Source organism: Tamandua tetradactyla, chromosome X, assembly GCF_023851605.1.
Source record: "Tamandua tetradactyla isolate mTamTet1 chromosome X, mTamTet1.pri, whole genome shotgun sequence".
Classification (NCBI taxonomy): domain Eukaryota; kingdom Metazoa; phylum Chordata; class Mammalia; order Pilosa; family Myrmecophagidae; genus Tamandua; species Tamandua tetradactyla.
In genome coordinates, this window is record NC_135353.1 from 47,600,734 (window position 1) to 47,616,713 (window position 15,980).

Here is a 15,980-nt window from a genome sequence, read left to right on the forward strand (position 1 = left end):
ATCAGTTATATGATTCTGCAATCATATTCGTTTGTTAAACCCTACCTTCTCTGTATAAGTCCACCATCACCTTTGATCTTTCTATCCCATTCTTTAGGGGTGTTTGGGTTATGACTATTCTAACTTTTTTATGTTGGAACGGGCTGTCAATGATATGGGGTAAGGAGCTGGAACTAGCTGATGTTCTGGAGAGGCTGGCCCCTCTAGGTTTCAGGACTTATCTGGTCTAGGGACCCATCTGGAGGTCCTACACACCTGATATAAAATTGTAATCCCTGGGTGGGCAACGGTGGCTCAGTGGCAGAGTAGTCACCTACTGTTCCGGAGACCCAGTTTCGATTCCCCATGCCTGCCCAAAGGAAAAAAAATTGTAATCCTTATCCTGGCACATCCTGTCCCCATTCCCTGCTTTCTTTTTCTCTTTAAAATTTATCACTTGCTAATATACAATATATTTTCCTTAAGAAAAAGGCTATCTCTCTAGATCATTAGAATGTAACCTCCAGGAGGGCAGATTTTTGTCTTTTCTTTGTTTTTTTTTTTTAATTTTTATTTCTGGCACTTAGAACAATGGCACAGAGTAGGCTAGTGGGCACTCAAATATTTGTTAAATATGTAAATGACCAACCCAATGTATAAGATACTGATGTATGAACCAGAATGTCTGTTTATTAATTGGTAGTAAGAAATATAACTGTAAAACAGATCTGAATACTCATATTCAATATTCAGGGCACCCTCTTCCTTTTAGGGGCATCTTAATGAGCTATCACGCTACAATGAGCAGCTAGTGTAGAGTATACCATCAGAGCAAAGGGAACTAATAAATACTCTTTACAGGCAATGCCATCACCCATCTCCACTGTAGGCATATACCTTCCAATTGGATCATGAGATTCATGGTAACTCCTCTGGGATCATGGCTGCACAGGTCTCTTTCAGCTCCCTTTTCTTCTAGTTACCATGTGGAGGAATAATGGACACCTTCTAAATTTGGGGCTTAAGCAAATGGATAGATGTTGGTACAATTAGTTGAGATGGGGAAGGACTAAGTTTATTGATAAGCCCATGACAAAAACTTAGACTGAAAGTGATGTGTTCAGATAAAATATGAAGGGTTTACAATGCAATTTGAGAGCTTGTTTCATATATTCAAGATGTTACACTTCGAGAGAAGTTTACCATGGCTGAGACCGCACTCCAATGTCCATGTGTTCCCCTACATTGCCCAGTTTTCCTTAATAGCTAAGTGGAGCCATGAAATTTTGTTCTGGCTAATGGAATGTGGGTGGGACTGACAAATGCCACTTCCAGGCCTGGCCCATAAAGTATCGTTTCTTGAGTTTTCATGTTAAATCTCTCTACTGTTGATGAAGCCGGAAGCAAAGTACTCTGATATTGCAGAGGAACTTGGATCCAAGGAACCTGGATCCCTGAGTTCACCACTCGGAGGAAGATCACCCTTGGAAAGCTTGCCAAACAGGAACAATCTCAAGAGACTTTATGTAGGTGAGAAATAAACCTTTGTATTGAGCCACTGACATTTCAGGGTTCATTTGTTACCGCAGTAGAGTCTTGTCTACCCTAACACATCTACACACTATTGTCCACAGGAAAGCCTGATCTATGCATGAAGATTTAAGAGAAGACTATAATGTTCATCAGTCAGATTAAGGATTTTTTTCTCAGCTTCATGAACTGATAGAAAATGGCCATAAAGAACTACTTTTGCTCAAGGAAGTCGCTGCTTAAACTTCCTTGGAAAAGGAAAAAAAAAAAGTCATCACTTGACTATGTACGTTTCAAGAAAGACCTGTCTGGAAAAGCCTTCAACTGAATATTGTGATTCTAATGAAGAGACTCTTGAAATGCTTGACTAAGTGTCTTCTGAAGGATTTTCTCAGCATGGATGGTGTGGTGAGTGGCTAATTGTGCAAATTTGGGTCCTCCAGGATAATATAGATTTAGGAATACGAGATGTTTGGGGATAATGCCTGTGAAAGATAAAAGGGAAGGGCGCAAGATTGGGCAGAGAAAGTCTTTGGATCATAATGCAGATCTGACAAATGTGAAATGAGACAAGGGAGGAAGCAGAATCCAGCAGAGTTGTCTCTGATTGTAGCAGAATTGTCTCTGATTGCAAGGCAGATGTGACAAAGTCTTCATCAACCCAATGGGGAGTTCTGGAGTAAAGACTGTCTGTTAGAGGAGCTCTATATTGGGCAAAATAGCTAAACCTGAGTATACACACCATTCCAGTCATTGGCTGAAGGCTGCCTAGGGAAAGCATGACCTAGTCTAGAATGCTGCAGCCGATCTTGGAAGGTGCTGCAGCTGGAGCAGTCAACTAACTGCACTCTTCACAAAAATATGGCCAATTCTTTCTTTCTTTCTTTTAAAACACAAATTGAATATTTTTTTTATCATCACAATCAACTTTTTTTCTTTTTTGTGAAAAATAGCATATATACAAAAAGCAACAAATTCCAAAGCACAGCACAATAATTAGTTGTAGAACAGACCAATCTTTCTTGAAGAAAGATCTGAGTCATGTACCTCCATGCCTGCCACAGTCCACCCTTTGTACTACATGGATTCCCTTCTCCAAATACAATCCTGTGGGCTTCTCTTCCTGAGAGGAAACTTAGAATGCAGAAGAACCTCAGCCCTCATCACTACAGTTGGTCTCAGGGCTGCCCCAGATTCTCATCTTCTCCTTTCTCCACTATCCATTCTATGTCCAGACTGATATTCTGCCTGCTTGATCTATTGATTACTGAAAAAGGGGTTTTTAAGTCTTTAACTATAATAGTAGATGTTTCTTTTTCTCCTTTCAGTTCTATCAGTTTTTGCCTCACATATTTTGATGTCCTGTTGTTAGATGTATACATGTTTAAGAGTCATATCTTCTTGAAGAATTGACCCCTTTATCCTTATGTGATATCTCTCTTTATTCTTAATAATATTCCTTGTTTTAAGCCCTACTTTGATAGAAATATAGCGACTCCAGCTTTCTTTTGGTTAGTGTTTTCATGGTATATTTTTATTTGGGCCCATACCAAGTATGTGCAAAGCATGGGCTGATGCTACAAGACTGAAAAACATGTCAGCCATAGAAGTAGACACAGATTTATTTGGACTTACAAACAGGAGCAATTCTCTGGTGATGGCATGTCAGGAAGAAAAGCACTATGCAAGGGACAGAAGATGCAAGGAGTAATACATGAATTTAGAACAAAGACATTCCATATAATATGAGGACATTGGGTCACTAGTATAATCATTAAAGGGGTCTAAAACCTGATAGTTTACTAAGATTAGTGTTTAAGTCTAAGGTACAATCAATGCTGTTTTTACGTCTATGGTTAGATTCTTCCCCCTCTGGGGAGATTGTTTACTTTCTTGACCTTTGTCCTTGGCTAAAGCAGGCTTGTTATGGACCGTTTAGGAGGGGGCCTAGACCCTGGGCCGCCACAATTTGTGTCAGTTCTTTTACTTTTAATCTATGTCTTGATATTTAACGTGAGTTTCTTGTAGACAACTTATAGTTCGGTCTTTTTTTTTTTAATCCACTCTGATAGTCTCTTTCTTTTAATTGATGTATTTAGACAATTCACATTTAAAACAATTGTTTATAGGGTTAGATTAATATCTACAATCTCTGTAATTGTTTTCTGGTAAAGGTAATTTTTGCTGTTAGCCAATATTAAAACTGTAAAACCGTTGTCTTATTTATGTCAAACCTCACTTCATCTTAAACTAAATTACATTGAACCAAGTAATCCTTGTATTACTGCCTGACCTTAAGCAGTACCATTCTTTTTGTCTAGGTTTATATTTTCATGTGTGCTTTTAAAAATGCAACTGGATTTATTTTTAGTATTGTTTTATTTTATTTTAATTTAATTTGCTAGCTGTTTTATTTGCCTTTTTAAAAATTTTATGGTTACCTTCTCTTTATGGCAACTGGTACTGATTTTACATTTACAATAGTGACATAAAGTTTCCTTTTAAAATAAGCCAATCCAAAAATTTAATCAATTTAAAGAAAAATGCCAAGAAAATAATAGTATAAGTGGAAAAATCATGAAAATGGTTCCGCAGTGTCTGAAATTGGGATCCTTTCTGTTGCTTCAAACATTGTACTCTTTATCCTCAGTCTTCTTTCTAAATTTACTTGCTCATGTTCTTTCAATGAAAAGTTCTTCTAACTTTCTCCAATCTACTTTCTCAGCATCTATCGGTTCTCATTTTTTTTTAAGGGCTAAATGGAAGAACCACTGGCTTGCTTTTAATCAAGTTTTTTTTTTTTTTAAGTTTTTAAAGTTGTTAAACTTTAAATTTTAAAGTGGCATCAACCAGAGGAAGGATGTAGGGAAAATAATCTGAAACTTTTCATGTAAATTCAAACTTTAAAATTCCCTGTTTACAAGGTTTATTTCTGAGCGACAAAGATTAGCTCCCCTTCCCCATGTTTGTGGTACTTCCTGTTTTCTCCCATTCAATCTTGGCTGCCACAATCAGACTGATAGAAACCATGATGATCTTTTTTTTTCTTGTATCAGTAGTGGATTAGAAGAAGACTTGAACTGCTCTGGGTCTGTCAAATAAATGCATTACTCACTTATTTTTCTTTTTTCCATGGGAACGCACCGGGAATCAAACCTGGGTTTCCGGCATGGCAGGCGAGAATTCTGCCACTGAGCCACCCACCGTCACACTGCCCCCTCACTTGTTTTTCATTTCCTTTCTAATCCCACTTAGATTCCATGGTTCTTTATAAAACCCATTCTCTTAAAAATACACTCAATTCTCTTCCACCTTGCTCAACTTTCAAAACACAACCGTCTTTCTTCTCTGTACGTGCACCCAAGCAGTTGAGTATTGCTGTAGAAAATGACACAGCAGGGTAGATTGGTATCACTAGGTATTAACAGACCCTCAACATCCCTTAGTAATCTTACAGCACTTATTGGGCAAGCTTCCTCTCTCATTCTGTAATAATGATTTCATATCTTTTTCACTCTCCTCAAGCTTCTTACCTTCATTCCCTCCTCATTTACCTCATACTTTTAATGGAAAAAAATGTCATTTTTGGTAACTAAGTCATTTTTCTTCTCCACCAAATCTATCTATAACACCTATTTGCATCCAAACCCATTTGCTTTTCTTCTTGACTTTTATGATGGATGGCGTAACCTCCTCCTAGGCAGAGCTAATTCCTCATCATATCCTTTGGATTTTGTCTCCTCTATCTTTCTCAGGGATTCTTTGCTGTTTTGATTATTTCTTTCTCTGTCAAATCATCAGTCTCTCTTGCTCTATTAATAGTTCCACCAGCACCCTCTAGTAATGATGATAAGTGTAAACAGATGACATTTACAAGTGAAACAGCATGTATTGACAGACCATATTTAAAAAATTCAGTTATATGCTGTTTATAAAAGATATACCTAAAATATAAGGACACAGAAAGTTTGAAAGTAAAATGACAGAAAAAATATGCCCAGCAAATATAACAAAACAAAACAGTTGCCACAATATTGATATGAGACAAAATAAGTTTTAAGTAGAAAACATTACTAGACATAAACATGGTCACTACATCATGATGAAAGGAACAATTCATTAAGAAGGTATAATAATTCTAAACTTATGCATGTCTAATTACATTATTGCAAGCACAATAAAGCAAAAATTGATAAAGTTACAGGGAGAAAAGGACAAACATACAAGGATAGGAGAAATTTTAACATACCTTTCTCTAGAATTGTGAGATTATTCAGATAAGAAATTAGTGAAGGTATGAAGGATTTGAAAATTACAGTCTTTCCCTAGTGGACATACTTGGAACATTACATCTATCAATTAGAGACTTCATACTATTTTTAAATACACATATAACAGTTTTAAAAATTGATAATTATTGCTTTTTCTGGAGTGATGCAAATGTTCTAAGAAATGATCATGGTGATGAATATACAACTATGTGATGATATTGTGAGCCACTGATTGGACACCAAGTATGGACTGTTCATATGTTAAGAATGGTCGTGTTGGTATGTTGTTTGGTTTTATCAATAAAAAATTTGATAATTAGATTACAAATTAACAAATACCAAAGAATATTTTTCATGGACATTGCTTCCCTTACCACAATAAAATTAAATTAGAAATATTTAAAAAACCCAAAGAATAATTGTAAAGCCACGTATGGTTGGATACTTATAACCAGTACCATATGGGTCGGAGAGTAAATTGTACTGGAAACTAGAAAGTACTTACAATTTGATAATAATGAAAATACTAAATAAACTAAACTCATGAAGGTGCAACTAAGGTGGTACTTAGGGGAAATGTTTATCTTCAAATGTCTATACAATAAAAAGTAGAAGACCAAAAATTAACTCAAGAAGTTAGAACAACAAAGCAAACATAAAGAAAGTAGAAGGAAAGAATTAAAAAAAAATAAAAGCAGAATTTAATAAAGTAGAATAACAAGCCAATTCAAGAAGAATGACAAAATAAAACATTCTTTTTTATGTGAATATAAAGATGACAAATATTCAAGTTACATATGCCAGGATAGGCTGTTCTTAAGTACTTAATTATTACACTAACAGATATTATTGTTGTTAAAGTGTGTATTTCATCTCGTGTAATTTTATTCTTCCTAAAAAGATTAAGTGAGAATTAAATGAAACTGAGCCTTTTAAATTCCCTCTTGTAAATTTATTAACAAATCAGGAAATAAATACAATGAAAAACTGGTTCTTTTAAAAAGATGATAAAATAAACACATCTCTGACTAAATTGATCAAGCAGAAAAGGAGAGAGGGTACAAATAAATAATAAGAACAATGAAAGTGGGTATGTAAAGTAACTGATACTGTAGATAAGATATTGAAACAATAATAAGAGAACTTTATGAGCATCTCTTTGCTAATAAATATGAAAACTTAAGTGAGAAGGACAATTTCATATAAAATTACAATGTGCCGAAACTGACTCAAGAAGAAATGGAAAAACTGAGGACACTTATGATTAATAAATAAATTGAGCTGGTGGTTGAAACCTACCAACAAACAACTTGCGACCCACTTTCTAGATGGTTGGTTGTACAGTTGAGTTCTGTTGAATATTCAAGGAACAGATAAGCTCAATACTATAAACACTGTTTCAGTGAATACTCTCAACTGAATTTATAAGGCTACTATAACTTTGATGCCGAGCCAGGCTAGGATAATATAAGAAAGGTAAATTACAGGCCAACCTCACTTACTGCAAAAATCCAAATTAAAATCGTTGCAATCAGAATCAATTATTGTAAAAATACATTACGACCATGTCAGGTTTATCTCAATAAAATAAGTGTCGTTTAAAATTTAAAAATCTATTAAATAACAGAATAAAGGAGCAAAACACCTTGAACTGTGGGTCCTATTCAGCATAGTAAGAAAAGAAAAAGAAATAGAAAGTAAGGATCAAATAGGAAGAAAAAAACTTTATTTGCAGATTACATAATTGTCTACATAGAAAATATAAGAAAATATATAAAACTTTAAAACTATAATTAGCAAGGTTAGAGGATATAAGATCAATATAAAAATCAGTAGTGCACTAAACAATTAAAATTTACAAGAGCAACAAAAACTAGAAGACATTCAAGAATGAATCTAACAAATGTTTGCAAGACCTGTAAGCAGTAAAGTATAAATCTTAATCGAATGACATTAAAGAAAACCTAGGTTAATGGAAGAATAAAATATGTTAATGTATAGGAAGACCTAATAAGTTGATGATGTGAGGGCTCCCTAAATTCATTTAAAGATGTAATGCAATTCCAATTAAAATTCTAAATGGAACCAAGAACAGCCAAGACAATTTTTTCTTCCATCATTTTATCCTCCTTTATTATTGTCAAGACAATTTTAAAGAGGCACAATATACCTGAATAGATGTCAATTCTTCTTATAAGCCGCAGTAATTAAGACAGTGCAGAGAAAAATAGAACAGTGGAACAAGAGTATAGATAGTCCAGAAACACACACAGATAAATGGAAACTTGCTATAAGATCAATGGGAAAATGAAGTATTATTTAATAAATGTTGCTGGAGCCATTACTAGCCATATAGAAGAAAAAAATCACATTCCAAACTTACCTTGTATACAAAGACAAACTCAAAGTTCTTGTCACCTAATTGTGACAAGAACTTGAAAACTTTTGTAAAATCACATAGGCATGATAACTCCATGACTTTGTAGTAGGGAAAGATTTCTAAAACTGAATGCAAACAGATAAGTCATAAAGGAAAAGCCTGATAAATTTGACTACACTAAAATTTAAAAACTTGTATACAAGGAAAGAAATAAACAAAATGGAAAATCAAACCACAGACTAAGAAAAGATATTTGCAACATGATTGCTCCTATCTCAGACACTTGATCTTCCTCTACCTGAAAGAATCTTCATCCAATTATATATTTGGCTCTCTCTCTCAATTTATTAATATCTCTATCTAAATGTCACTTCCTCAGAGAGGCCTTCCTTGACCACTCAATTGAAAACAGAAGCACAGTCACTTCATCTTCCTTTGCTTGATCTTCATGGCACTTATTAAGACTTGACATTCTATTTCTTTTTGCTCACTTATTTATTGCCTACCTTCCCACTAGAATTCAAGGTCCTTAAGGGCAGGGACATTGTTTTGTTGGCTGCTATAACCCTTGATCCTCAAACAATGTGGCACATAGCATATACTAAATAAATATTTTGAATGAATTAATGAGTAAATACGAGTGATAATGGATTAGTATTCAGTACAAACCAAAAAAATTACAATCAGTTAGGGGACAAAAATGCCCCAATAAGAAAATTGTTAAGGGCTATGAACAGAGAATTCATAGAAGAGGAAGCCTAAAGAGAAAACAAAAATATGGAAAGAATTTAATTTCATTTGGAGTGTAAATTGGCACAACCACCTTGGAGGATAATTTGTTAATATGTAATGAAGATAAACACACACATCCTGAGATCCAGAAATTTTACTCTCAGGTAAATATGTTAGAGATACTTTTTCATATTTGAGTTGAGACCACACAAGAGTGCTCATATTGGCATTATTTGCAATAGCAAATAATGAGAAATAATCCAAATGTTCGTCACTAGTTGAACAGGCAAACACACAGTGATGTTTGTTCCATTCCAAACAGTGGAATACTATATAGCATTCAAAATGAACAAGCTACAGCTACACTAACCAATGTGTATCTCATAAACACATTGAGCAGAAGAAGCAAATTCTACAGGGCATGAAGTTTCATGTCCACTTATATGAAGTTTCAGAACATCACAGACTGCACTATATGTTGTCTATGGACAGATGAATGTGTGGTAAAGAGATGGTGGTTACCTCTGGAATGGGAAGGAGTGACGTGGATAAGGGGAGGGACATAGGGGACTTCAACAGTATGTCTTTTATTACTTTTAAAGAGGCAGATATGTTAAAATTTGACAAAGATGGGAAGTAATAATATCATGACATGAGTTATCATTTTCATTTTTTTTTTTTCACATGGACAGTCACTGAGAATCGACCCCGGGTCTCTGGCACGGCAGGCAAGAACTCTGCCTGCTGAGCCACCATGGCCCGCCCATGAGTTATCACTTTATTATTCCCATAGTGTGTGCTTGAAATGATTCATCTGAAAAAAGTACAATTAATTATTATTATTTTTTTGGCAATTTAAGAGTTTAAACAGTTTGATAATGCTTCTATTTTCCCACCCACATGTTCTCTTCTTTCTATTCACAGTGTCCCAACTTTAGGGTAATTTCCTGAATGAGGATCACACAGTTCTTGAGTTTGAAACACAGCTCATTCAGGACAGGGGTTAGCAAACTTCTATTGTAAAGGGCCTGTTAGTAAATATTTTTAGCTTTGCAGACCAGATGGACTCTGAAGCAACTACTGGACTCTGCCATTGTGATGCAAATGTACTATGGTATGCAGAATTCTAAGATGGTCCCTAAGATCCCAGGCCCTTAGTATACACACACACGTCCTTCCAGTTAGTCAATCAAACACCACTCTAGGTGCTGTTGTGAAGGGATTTGGGGGAGGTAGTTAAGGTCTCATATCAGTTGATCTTAAGATACAGAGATTGCTAGGCTTGACCTCATTAGGGGCTGTCAATAATATGGGATAGGGGGATGGAAATAGTTGATGTTCTAAAGAGCCCTTAAAAGGACAAGGTTTTCCAGCAAGAGAGAGTCAATGCTTTAAAGAGATTCAACTTGAGGGAGATTCTCTGATGCTGGCTTTGAAGGTGGAGAGGGTTACATGGCAAAGAATGTAGGAGGCTTCTATGTTTCTAAGAGAGTGGAGCTCTTAGTCCTAAAACCACAAGGAACTGAATTCAAAAGAGGACCTTGAGCCTCAGATGAGACTGCAGCCCCAGCTAGTATCTTGATTTCATCCTGGTGAGACCCTGAACAGAGAACCCAGCTCAAACTTGTCTGGTCTTCAGACCTACAGAAATTGTGAGATAATAAATCTGTGCTGTTTTAAACCACTTAAGTTTGAGGCAATTTGTTAGGCAGCAATGGGAAACAAATTCAAGCAACCATAGACAGTTATGTGAATGATGAGCAAGGTTGTGCTCCAATACAACTTTATAGACTGGGTACACGGGTGGTTCAGTGGTAGAACGCTCTCCTTCTATGCGGGAGACCGGGGTTCGATTTCCAGACTATGCACCACCACCCCCAAAACCAAACAAGCAAACAAACAAAAAGACCACTTTAAAAACTTTATGGGCACTGAAATTTGAATTTCATAAACTTTTCATGTGTCACAAAATGTTACACATCTTTCAAATTTTCAAATATTTAAAGATTTAAGTATATAAAAGCCATTCTTAGCTCGTGGGTTATACAAAAACCAGTGGTAGGGCAGATTTGGCCCATGGCAACCCCTAGTCTAGGTCTAGGTCTAGTGCATTAATTTGTCAAACCCTCTGAATTTTGAAAATTTCTCAGGCCTCATGGGATTATTGAAATGAGTCAATCACTCCTTTCTTCAAGATTTGAAACATGTTACTGCTCATTTTCTTTGCATAGGATCATAAGTGACATGATATATTTTAGAGCAATTTTCTCTAATGGTTTAAATCTCTTCTAAACCTTGAATTATACTATAAAACCATGCAACTTATATATCAATTTCTGACACTTTAATAGGTTCATTGGAACATTGCCAAGTCCCTAATGAAGTTATTGTAGGTATTTATATGCTTTATATTCCCCATAGATTGCTCTTTATTTTACTTTATTTTTTATTAGAAAAGTTGTGGGTCTATAGAAAAGCCATGCAAAAAAAAAAAATAGAGAACCCCCAAGTATTCCCTCACATACACTGTTTACCCTATTATAACACTTTACACTAGTGTCGTAGCTTTATTACAATTGAAATAATACTATTCTATTTATACTATTAACTATAGTCCATTGTTTATGTTAGGATTAACTGTGCTGTACAGTCTTGTAATAAAACATATATACAAAACAAAGAAAGAAAAAAGCAATTAGTTCTAGAACAGATTTCAAAGTTTGGTATGCGTTACAATTTCACCATTTTAGTTTTTTCCTTCTAGTTGCTCTAAGATAGTCGAGACTAAAAGAAATATCAATATAATGATTTAGCAATCATACTTATTTCTTAAACACTACTTTTCCATACAACCCCACCATCAACTTTGACTTTGTATATCTTTAAGGGTATTTGGACCACACCCATTCTAACTTTTTCATGTTGGAAGGGGCTGTCAATAATATGGGGTAGGGAGGTGAAACTAGCTGATGTTCTGGAGAGGCTGTGTCCTCTGAATTTCAGGACTTATATAGTCCAGGGACCCATCTGGAGGTTGTACGTTTCTGGAAAGTTACTCTAGTGCATGGAACCTTTGTAGAATGTTATTAAAATGCCTTAGGTGTTCTTTAGGATTGGCAGGAAGGTTTTTGGTTGGGGTTTGGCAAGTTATGATAGGTAGCAATGTCTAACTGAAGTTTGTGTAAGAGTGACTTCCAGTGTAGCCTCTCAACTCTATTTGAACTCTCTCAGCTACTGATACCTTATTTGTTACACTTCTTTTCTCCCTTTGTGTCAGGATGGCATTGTTGATCCCCAGACCAGGGGCAGGCTCATCCTTGGGAATCATCACCCAGGCTGCCAGGAACACTTTCACCCCTGATTGTTGTGTCCCACATAGGGTGGAGGGCAACGGTTTCACTTACAGAGCTGGGCTTAGAGAGAGAGAGAGGGCACATCAGCACAACAAAAGAGGTTCTCCAGAAATAACTCTAAGGCATTCCTATAGGTAGGAATAACAGAGAAGGTAAGTTTCTGTTACATACATAAGCTTCACAGGAGCAAGCCTCAAGATCAAGGTCTTGGCCTATTGGCCTGGGTGTCCCTAATGTTTGACAGAGTATCTGGAGTTTCCCTGGTGGTAAAGTTTAATAGTTCCATATTTTTCCTCCCATCCCTCAAGGGACTTTGTCAATACTTTTTGATTATCTGCTCAATATACTCTGGGATGTATCCAGGCATTACATTAAGCTATAATGTATTAAAGGCCCCCATTCTTATTCTGGGCACCCTGTGTTTGGATGGTTTAAATGGTCTATCCAGGCAGGTTGAGTTAGAGTATGTGGTACAAAAATTTAGGTTCTGGACAAAATAAAACTTTCTTATTTTGGTCTCAAAGAGTACATGAGGTTCTAAAATACAGACAATGTCTTCTTTACCCCTGTATTCTGAATGACCTTAATCCCATCCTGATCAGCTTCATTCTTACCTCTAAATAACAGATTATACATGTATAAAACAGCCTCTCAAATACAGAAACAGCAACTAACATTCCAGACTAGAACTTACAATCTAGGCCCCTGTTTTCTTATAAGTATTTTCTAAATGAGACCATACAATATTTGCTCTTTCATTTCTGGCTTATTTTGCCTCACCAAATGTCCCACAGACTGATTCACAATGTTGCATGCCTCACAACTTTGTTCCTTTTCGTAGCAGCACAATATTCAATTATATGTATACACCATCATTCACCAATTTACTTCCCACTCAGTGATCCTTCAGCCACCTCCATTCATTGGGCATCATGTATAATGTCCAAAGTCAACAGTCCACCAACCCTCAATTTTAGATAATTTCATTGTTCTCAAGAGAAAGATAACCAATAAACAAACCCTCGCCAAATAGAAAAGTCAAATCTCCCTTAACTCTTGTCCCTCTCCCCGCTATGTACCCCTGGTATTGCTGATGTTTTTCTGTTAAACATAGCCTGTAGTATGCAATAGCAGTCTTCACCCTATACCCTGAACTTACACACTCTTTGTACAAGATTCATGCCTTTGCAGTAGTTCATGCAAGAACTTATTTATATCTGAAGTGTTTATCAGTGGGACACATGGGTCTATACAACTCCTTTCAGTCATGTTCACTTTCAATATGGTAATATAACTTATGGACCCACTAGTGAACCGCCTTCACTTCTAGCTATCTCCTTACATTTAAGTTAAACTTCATTAGCTAACTGTTCACCCATCTCAAAATTCTGTGTATCTCTAGGTTCCCTATATTCTGTATTATAAGCCTCTGACTTTACCTTTACAATGGTCATAAAAGTGGAATCATACAATAGCTATTCTTTTGTGTCTGGCTTATTTCACTCAGTATTATGTCCTCAGGACTCATCTATCTTGCTACGTGCTTCAGGATGTCATTCCATCTTACCTGCTGCATAATATTCCATCATATGAACATACCATATTTTGTTAATCTACTAGTCTATTGATGGGCACTTGGATCATTTCCATCTTTTGGCAATTGTGAAAAATGCTGCTATGAACATCGGTGTGCAAATCTCTGTTTGTGCCACTGCTTTCAGCTCTTCAGGATATATATTGAGTAGTGATATTGCCGAGTCATAGGGCAACTCGATATTTAGTTTCCTAAGGAACCGCCAAACTGTCTTCCCTAGCGGCTGCACCATTATACATTCCCACCAGCAGTGCATAAGTGTCCCAATTCCCCACATCCTCTCCAACATTTGTAGTTTCCTGGTTATTTTATATCAGCCATTCTTATAGGTGTGAGGTGGGATCCTTTATAGCTAATGAAAATGAGCATCTCTTCATGCACTTTTTAACCATCGGTATTTGCTCTTCAGAAAAATGCTTATTCATATATTTAACTCATTTTGTAATTGGGTTGTTTGTTGTTTAGGTGTATGATTTCTTTATGTATACAGGACATCAAACTTTTATCCAATGTGTGATTTCCAAATACTTTCTCCTATTGAGTTGGCTGCCTCTTCACCTTTTTTTTTTTGTATGCTGTGTGGTGTGGGTCACATTTCATTCTTTTTCCATGTGAGCATCCTGTTATTGCAGTATCATTTGTTGAATTTTTTGGGGGGTGGGGGTGTGCATGGGACACTCTTCACCTTTCTGACAAAGTCTTTTGAGGTGCAGAAGTATTTGATTTTGAGGAGTTCACATTTATCTACTTTTTCATTTATTTCTTGTGCTTTGGGTGTAAAGTTTAGGAGGCAACCTCCTAGTACTAAGTCTTGAAGATATTTCCCTACACTTTCTTCTAGAAGTTTTATGGTGCTAGTTCTTATATTTAGGTGTTTGATCCACTTTGAGTTAATTTTTTTTATAGGATGTAAGGTAAGGGTCGTCTTTCATTCTTCTGGCTATTGATATCTAGTCTCCCATGTCCATTTATTGGAAAGAGTATTTAGTCCCAGTTCAGTGGATTTGGGGGCCTTGTCGAAGATCAGTTGACTCATAGATTTGGTGGTCTATTTCTGCACTCTTGATTCGATTCCATTGGTCAATACATCTATCTTTGTGCCACTACCATGCTGTTTTGACCACTGTGGCTTTATAATAAGTTTTAAAATCAGGAAGTGTTAATCCTCCCATTTTGTTCTTCTTTTTAAGGATGCTTTTAACTATTCGGGGTCTCTTTCCCTTCCAGGTGAATTTGGTAACTAGCTTTTCCAAATCTTCAAAGTGGGTTGTTGGAATTTTGATTGGTACTACATTCAATCTGTAGATCAGTTTGGGTAGAATTGACATTTTAACTGCATTTAACCTTCCTATCCATGAGCAGGGAATATCTTTTCACCTATTTAGATTGTCTTTGATTACTTTTAGCAATATTATGGTGTTTTCTGTGTACAGGTACTTTACGTACCTAGTTGAGTTCATTGCTAGTTACCTGATTTTTTTTTTAGTTGCTATTTTGATTAGATTTTTTTCCTTAACTGACTCCTCAGTTAGGTGATTGTGTGTACATAGAAACGTTACTGATTTTTGCACATTAATTTTATATCCTGCCACCTTGCTGAATTTGTTTATTAGCTCAAGTAACTTTGTTGTAGATTTCTCAGGATTTTCAAGTACAGTGTCATGTCATCTGTAAATAATGAAAGTTTTACTTCTTTCTTTCCAATTTTGATGCCTTTTATTTCTTTTTCCTATCTAATCGCTCTAGCTAGAACTAGTACAATGTTGAATAATAGTGGTGACAGAGGACATCCTTGTCTCATTCCTAATCTTAAGGAGAAAGCTTTCAGTTTCTCTCTATTGAGTATGACGCTGCCTATGGGTTTTTCATATATGACCTTTATCACATTGAGGAAGTTACCTTTGATTTCCTACTTTTTGAAATATTTTTATCAGAAAAGGATGCTGAATTTTTTCCAATGCTTTTTCAGCATCAATCAAGATGATCATGTGATTTTTCTCTATCAATTTTTTAATGTGCTGTGTTACATTGATTTTCTTGTGTTGAACCGTCCTTGCATTCCTGGTATAAGCCCCATTTGGTCATGGTTTATAATTCTTTTAATGTGCTGCTGGATTAGATTTGCTAATATTTTGTTGAGA